Source organism: Cimex lectularius, unplaced genomic scaffold (genome assembly GCF_000648675.2).
Source record: "Cimex lectularius strain Harlan isolate CLEC.00 unplaced genomic scaffold, Clec_2.1 scaffold331, whole genome shotgun sequence".
NCBI lineage: Eukaryota > Metazoa > Arthropoda > Insecta > Hemiptera > Cimicidae > Cimex > Cimex lectularius.
The window spans coordinates 1-8,121 of NW_019392942.1; the positions used below are offsets into that span (position 1 = coordinate 1).

The 8,121-nt window shown below is 33.9% G+C and overlaps 1 long non-coding RNA gene across 1 annotated transcript; it reads left to right on the forward strand.

Moving 5' to 3' along the window:
• Nucleotides 1-6,553: 6,553 nt before the first annotated feature.
• On the forward strand, nt 6,554-7,686 carry LOC112127889. The gene is made up of 4 exons (XR_002910771.1): nt 6,554-6,777; nt 6,850-7,096; nt 7,155-7,372; nt 7,463-7,686. It is a non-coding gene; the product is annotated as an uncharacterized LOC112127889 (long non-coding RNA).
• Nucleotides 7,687-8,121: the final 435 nt, after the last annotated feature.

Sequence of the window (8,121 nt, forward strand, 5' to 3'; positions counted from 1 at the left end):
TTTTTATTTTCATTATTTTATTTCTGTCAATTGATTTTCTTTATTATTGCCGGCTCAATGTCATTAATTTTAGTTGAAGAAAAAATATTGGTTTAGTATTTTTAATTTTTAATTTTTAAAAAAGCTTTTAATCGGTATTATTCATTTTTAATATAGAAAAGGTATTTATTTTGTGTTATTTATTTTTAATTAAAAAAAAGGAATTTATTCTGTATTATTTATTTCAAAAAATAGAAAAAAGTTGCTTATTTTTATTTTTTTTTGCTGTGGTTTATTTTTTATTTCTTCTCAGTAGGTCTAAAACAACTGTCCTGATCCCACCATTATATTATGATCTCAATAAAGATCGAAACGTTGGCACGATAAAGAAAATGTTTTTGTGAAACCTACATCACACCAGACCGCATCTCACGATTTCTGACTAATTTTATTTAATGACAATTCAAAAAGGCAAATAAGGCCCTAACTAACTCGTGTTATAATAGAGTAATGAGCATTATCCTCTTCCTTTTTCATCATTTCAATAATATCCGGTCTAATGGTCATATTTTTTATTGTGATCAAAATCACAGCCTTGACATCCTTGCATCCTCTTGCAAAACTCTCGTAAAAAAGGTTTTTTTTCTGGGTTTACCTTAACTCATTCGACCTCAGACTATATTGCGGTCAACTCATGTGGAGGCTAATTTCGTTGTTAATAGTTGTCTCTCGATAGTAGATTAGTGTTGCCCCATATATCGAAAAAAAAAATTTTTTTTTGAAAACTTAATATAGGAGAAGCGCAAAACACAAGTTCACCGCCCGTGAGAAACATGACGACATGCCGTGACGCAACTGTTGGACGCCCTCTTTGGAATTTCTCGTATTTGGAATCCCTCCTTCAATCCTAATTTAAAAACAAACAACGAAATCATTTTACGATGAACTAATACTAATTCTTCTTAGCAAGCAACAATTAATAGTGCTGTAATATCAAAGAAAAAATAATATCTCACATATCTTAAGTACAAAAATTATCACGTAAATTATAGAGAGTGAATAATGTAAATAATAAACATTGAGGTTACCACAGATGAATGTAAAAACATTGTTTTTTTACAGAAAAAGAAAAAGTACAGCCCAAAATTTATTAACATGTCATCATTTTATCAATACATTCTAATGATTTCTCAACGACGTCAATAATGCAAAATTTAATTTATTGGTTTGTTTACATAAACCCTCTTAGAATTTTTTTGTTAAAATATTACTATTATACTTAAATAGTAAAAAAAACTGGAACACTTATAAAATCTGAACTTTCACCGCCGTCTCGAAAATTGTAAATTGCCAGAACTAATTTTAATTTTATTACCCCGTGAGCGTGACAAATATACTTAAAGTGCATTAAAAAATGTATTGATTTTCTTATTGCTCTTTATATAACCAAATACAAGGGCTGAGATCTTATAAAATTAGTCTTTCATATCTAAATTATAAAAAGAAAAGAAAAATCACCATAAAGTGATTTAATATAAGTATAAAAACATGATTATCATTTAAATTAATGAAAATGACCAGACTGCCAACGAGGTAGGTACGATTGAGACCTTACTGAAGCGATTTTTGTCGTACTCGCGGACACGTAAGTTTGAAGTAAACATGAAATACAGTGTAGGAGCATAAATTTGAATGTTGCGCCAGGGTGACGTCAGACTGTTCTTAAATCCGTTGATCACTTCTAGGCAGGTTATAATATGTGTAAGTACTTATCTAGGAAGAAAAAAAGAGCGTGTGTTTAAAACGAAAAAGTCTTTACGGTTTTTTATCCGATCCAATGCTGAAAAGGGCCCTACAATAAAAATGATTTATGATACTAAAAATAATAGGTTAGTAATAAATTACAGCAACGTGAAGTTTAATTACTTCGAAAATAAATTAAGCTTGGTCCTTCATGATCATTTTGGTTAGTCTTCTAGGAAGCATGTTTATATCAAGAGCAATAAATCAACTATCATAAAAAAATATCTATTGGAAGTGAACAAGAATGAAAGAGGAAGTACCTATATGGTATCTAATGGATACATGGTATCTTGTTCTCGATAGGTAATGAACGAAGGTTATTGAGGTCGGAGAGGTAAAGATTCACTGTTTTTCGGAGGATTTTGGATTGTTGTGTCTGGATTCTACAGATACTGTAGCTTTAGTTGAACCACAAAATTTCTAGTACGTAAATCTTTTTAATTCCTGATAGTCAAGATCGCAGGTCAAGTAGGCTGTAATGAAGTAGGTGGCGTAATTTTAATTTCAGTCTTTTTAGAAGATTTGGGTGTTCTGTGTTGGTAGCCTGTCCAGAAGTAGGTTACATTACGACCAACGTTTATCAACGTGCAGACCCCATGAGAAAATCTCACAAGTAACCAATTAACTGCATGTTTTGTCAGAAGGATTTCGGCTTTTTGTCAAATTCAGTGGTTGTTTTCAATCCATCCAGGGATACTCGGTACGATTCAGAAACAAAGCAGTCGAATAAAATGACCAGAAAACATAATTACACGGTTCCTCAAGAGAAAATCTCACAATTAAAAAGTCAAGTAAAGGCTTTGTCAGACGCTTTTCGGTTTTTGCCATCTTCAGTCTCCAGTGGTTGGTTTAAGCAAGAATTTTCGAGGACACACCAAAGCCGTAAAGACAGGCCGAATAAAATGATCGGAAAACTACTGTTTTCCCACGAGAAAATTTGCAACTAGCCAAACTACCGGTTCTGTCAGACGCATTTCGTCGTTATCTTCAGTGGTTGGATTATCCAAGAAGTCTCGCAAAAAGCGAAACACCATAACAGTTTGGGGAAGTGAACCAAAAAGATGGGAAACGACCAAAAATCAGGTTTATCAGCCAGCAGACCCCAAGAGAAAATCTCACAATTAAAAAGGCAACTACAGGCTTTGTCAGACGCTTTTCGGCTTTTTGCCATCTTCAGTCTCCAGTGGTTGATTTAACCAAGAATTTTCGAGAAGGACACACCAAAACCGTACAGCTAGACCGAATAAATGATCGGAAAATCAAACTACTGTTTTCCCGAGAGAAAATATTGCAATTAACCGAACAATCACAGGCCAGACGCGTTTCGGCTTCGCGCAATCTTCAATGGTTGATTTATTAAGCAAAATTTTGGTAAACAACCAAATATAAGTTCCATCATCCAGCAGACCCCCAAGAGAAAATCTCACAACTAAGTTAAATTAAATTTAAATTTTTATAAAGAGTAAACAATGATGTTTAACCTAGCAAAATTCACGTTACAAGAAATAACGACAATAAAACGACAAGATTTTTTAGTGGACCGCCATAAATAAAATTGGAAATCAAGATAGCAAATCAATGACCATAAGAGGAAATATAACAACAAACTAATTCATAATGGTTTGAATGCTTAACTTAAACTCGAGAGTTGAATACCATGTTTATGAAGGATGAGCCTAAAGAAACAACAATGATACTACTTTTTAGAGGATCGGTATAAAAAAAAATTGGGAATCAACTTTATGAGTAGGTCAGTGCCTGGATGTTGACATATAGATAAGCGCGAATCATCCGAATTTACTTTCCACCTATCACCAAATGTGGACCAGAGACTATTTTTGACCGTTGCTGCACCCTTGCGTAACCGGTTGCGATTTAATCATCAATTTGCTCAAAACCGAGGAGAGAATAACCGTTGGAATGAACAAGCCTCTAATCGCATCTGCAAATAAAGAAGAGCGTGACACTCATCGCGTTGTGTAAGTTTGCTCTTCTTATCTCCGTCCTCGGTTTGTCGACTTTTCCTCGCGACGGGGCCGATAAAAAAGTTGGCCGAAATTCTTTTGTCTCTTTTCTATCTTGAATGCAATTTAACAAAGATACAGAACTTACTCAGGTGTGTAGAGATAGTAGTTAACGTCCGGGTCGGGGCATGGGTCGCGATCGTTTCCTCTCCTCCAAATGCAGTCTCCGCGTGAAACCTGAGTCGAGGTGTTTCCTAACGTCAGACTGTCCATGATCCCGCCGCTACCCGATAAACCTAAAAACAAATTCATACAATATATATTGTAGTTAATTTCATTATAATTTATATAAAAACATTGATTGTTATATTTTATGTGAAACATTTCGTGGGAATGTATTTATAAGCGTGAATGTGAAAAGGATTGGTGGAATATTGAGTACCCCATCGACACTCAATCGAGTCGGTTAGTGTACGTTCAGTTGTAATATGTGTGACGGTGATAATAATGTGGCAAACTGATGAAAGATCGAACAGATGGTAAGTTCGTAAGTTCATCCCGGGTAAAAGGAGATGACTATACCCTTAACTTCCGAAATTTCCAAATAAAACTAAGTTCGGAAAAGGAATGGGAAAAAGAGAAAAACATTTCCTTTAAGAATGGCACCATCTTCTGGTACACAGATGGATCTGGAACTCAAGAAGGTAGCAAGGCGGTAGTAGTAGCGGTTCTTACTATTTTTACAAATAAGATTTTTTTTCTGAAGGCTTTCCAGGCCCAGGTTTATAGGACCTTTTTTACTCAGCGTTCAATTTCAAACTTTTAATGGGAAGAATTGGATGCATTGGAGATTGGATGGGATTCCAGTTCCATTGCTGTCCACAGTTGTATTGTGTAGCTACAGTCTTAAGTATCTGACTTTGGAAGTCAGTGTAAATGCACATTTTCCTCATTCAGTCTCTTCCTCCACTTTTTCCACCAGTCAAAAGGTGGCATTGGATGTTGGAAGTTTCTTGTATACGTCCACTGTCTGGGTACAGTCACAAGTATCTGACTTGAGTGGAGTCAGCATCTCTTTATTGTCGATGTACAGTGTACATTTTCCTAATTCGGTAATATGCTCCATTTTTTCCACCAGTCAAGCTCAAGGTGTTGTAAAACGTACAAGGTTATATAGGATTCAGATTAGAAGTAAACTTGCGATATCATCAGCATGAGTGGTAATGATGTAATGCGGTGTGCAAAAAAGGCAGTAGTAAAAATGGTAAACATGGTGGAACCAAGAATGCTCCCTTGAGGAATTCCAGACTTTATCGGTTGATATCAGTGCAACCTCATTCTGAAGCAGTAGTCAGTTAAATAGAATTGAAAGATAAGTCATAAATAGAGAGTAGGTTTAAGTTTTCAAGATTTTGGTTTTTTGATCAATGATTTGGTGCCACTCATACACGTGTTTTTTAAAAGTTAAACTATTCTAAAAGCCGCCTGGTACTAGATTCAGTTAAGGGTCAGATGCCCTCGTTGAGCTCTTCCGCCGTGTACACCTTAGTTTATTATACTCATTAATCGTCTAATTAACCCGTCGTCCGCCGGCGACTCGGCTTCCCGCGGCTATTTGACGATGTTTTCGAATTGCGAAAAAAATCATAGCGTAACTAAGAGGCGGTGAACGGTTTTCCACGCACGTGCCTCTTTGTACGATTCACGGCACGGACACAGGAGAAAAACTGATTTTGTAGAAAATAGGTGTGAGCCAATTACTTGCAACTGTGCCTAAATTACTCCAAAATAAATAACGTAAGCCAATTTGGATTTTTATACCGTAAAACAATTTTTTGAATACATCTGAACGATTTTCCCATCTCATTAGAATAGACAACTAGAATATTCTGAACTTCTCTAAGCGTACTCGTACTGCCTTTAAAATTTTAATTACATAAGAATAGAAGATGAAAGTAAAATCGAAAAACACTGATCGATACTTCCTTGGACTAAAAAGTTTCTAAACCACAAACACGAACCATATTTTCCTTGAAAAGTACAAGTATCTTGTCTCGCTGACCTAGATCTATGAATCAAACTATAAATGACAGACAACAGTTCAACTTTATTTTAATTTTATATTTGCAATTTATATGGGTAAATAAAAAATAAATTGACCAATGGATGTTACTGATATTTTTCTTATGTATGTAATACCTCTTGTTTATGAACCTTTCATTTAGGTAGAACGTTTCTACTATGTTATTATGATTACTATTATTATTAACCATTTAGAAGATCTATACACCTACTTGATATAAGTGACAATTAAAAAACTCTTGCAGCATGCTAAAAAAAATTTTAATACATCAAAAGCTCTTTAACGCACTTTAACATTTTTATGCTGAACAAGATAATTGAGAAAGTTTCCTTTAAGCAACATTTAACATAAATCATAAAATTATAGTACATTCAAAAAGTGACGTGAAAATAAGAAGAAATATTCTTCTAAAGAAACCCTCAGTCAATGAGACAATGATTTCGTAAAACCTCCATTATTTTAACGATTGTTTAACCATAAGAAAACTAAAAGTATATAAAATGCACGCTGGGAAAAGGCTGATTATTACCGACATTTAAGAATCACTGAGGATGGCAAAAATGCCGAAAATCTTAAGACAACAGTAGGAAATCTGACGAAAGGTTGATTAATAAAAAATTATAATAAAGTAATAAAATCAAAATCCTTAAATTCAAAGTATTTAGCTTCGTTTTACACACAATGTTACCAACATTTATTAATGTTTTAATTCCAGTGCAGAAAAATTTAGAGCTTTAAGAAGAAACAATGTCAAAAAATGCTTTTTTAGACCTGTCAATCATTTTTAAAAATTGTTCCCTGTTGATCACTACTGTTCGCCAGTGTTTTTTTGGTGTAAAATTGATAAAACTAATTATTATCGACCATTTCAGATACACTAATGATGGCAAAATGCCAAAAATCTTAAGACAACAGTAGAAATCTGGGAAAAGGTTGATTAATAAAAAAGTCCGTAAATTAAGTGTTTACCTTTTCTTTCTACACAATTTTCCCAACGCTTAATCAATTTTTTGATTCCAGTACTGAAAAATTGAGAGCTTTAAGAAGAAACGAAGCCAAAAAATGCTTTTTTAGACCTGACAATCATTTTTAAAAAGTGTTCTTTGTTTGGTCACTACTGTTCGCCAGTGTTTCTGGGTGTAAGATTGATAAAACTGATTATTACCGACATTTAAGAATCACTGAGGATGGCAAAATCACGAAAATCTTAAGACAACAGTAGGAAATATGACGAAAGGTTGATTAATTAAAATGTCCTTAAATTAAGGTATTTAACTTTTTTCTACACAATTTTCCCAACGCTTAATATTTTTTTTTGATTCCAGTGCAGATAAATTGAGAGCTTTAAGAAGAAACGAAGCCAAAAAATGCTTTTTTAGACCTGACAATCATTTTTAAAAAGTGTTCTTTGTTTAGTCACTACTGTTCGCCAGTGTTTCTGGGTGCAAGATTAATAAAACTGATTATTATCGACCATTTGAGATTCACTGAGGATGGCAAAATGCCGAAAATCTTAAGGCAACAGTAGGAAATCTGACGAAAGGTTGATTAAACAAAATGTCCTTAAATTAAGTTATTTAGCTTTTCTTTCTACACAATTTTCCCAACGACTAATCAGTTTTTTGGATTCCAGTACTGAAAAATTGAAAGCTTTAAGAAGAAACGAAGTCAAAAAATGCTTTTTTAGACCTGTCAATCATTTTTAAAAATTGTTCCCTGTTGATCACTACTGTTCGCCAGTATTTTTGGGTGCAAAATTGATAAAACTGATTATTATCGACCATTTGAGATACACTGAGGATGGCAAAATGCCGAAAATCGTAAGGCAACAGTAGGAAATCTGACGAAAGGTTGATTAATAAAAATGTCCTTAAATTAAGTGTTTACCATTTCTTTCTACACAATTTTCCAACAGTTAATCGATTTTTTGATTCCAGTACTGAAAAATTGAGAGCTATAAGAAGAACAAAGTCAGAATATGCTTTTTTAAGCCAGTGAACCATTTTTTAAAATTGTTGCTCTAATGAATTTGTCCCAATTCGTAAACAAATTAAAATGTCTTGGAGACAAGTTTGGAAAATCAGGAAAATCATAGTCAACTTTGAAACATGAGATCTGGCGTTTTGTTGAATTTAGGTCGGTTTTGCTGTTTTTCGTCAATTTCAATGAGGTAGTTTGTAGATTCGATGGTCTCGTCTGGCGAAAAGGAATAGTGTATAACTCCAACCATACAGCACAAATGTTCAGTGTTTTTGGGTGTAAAATTAGTTTTGGTATGTGTCCTGACCTTTC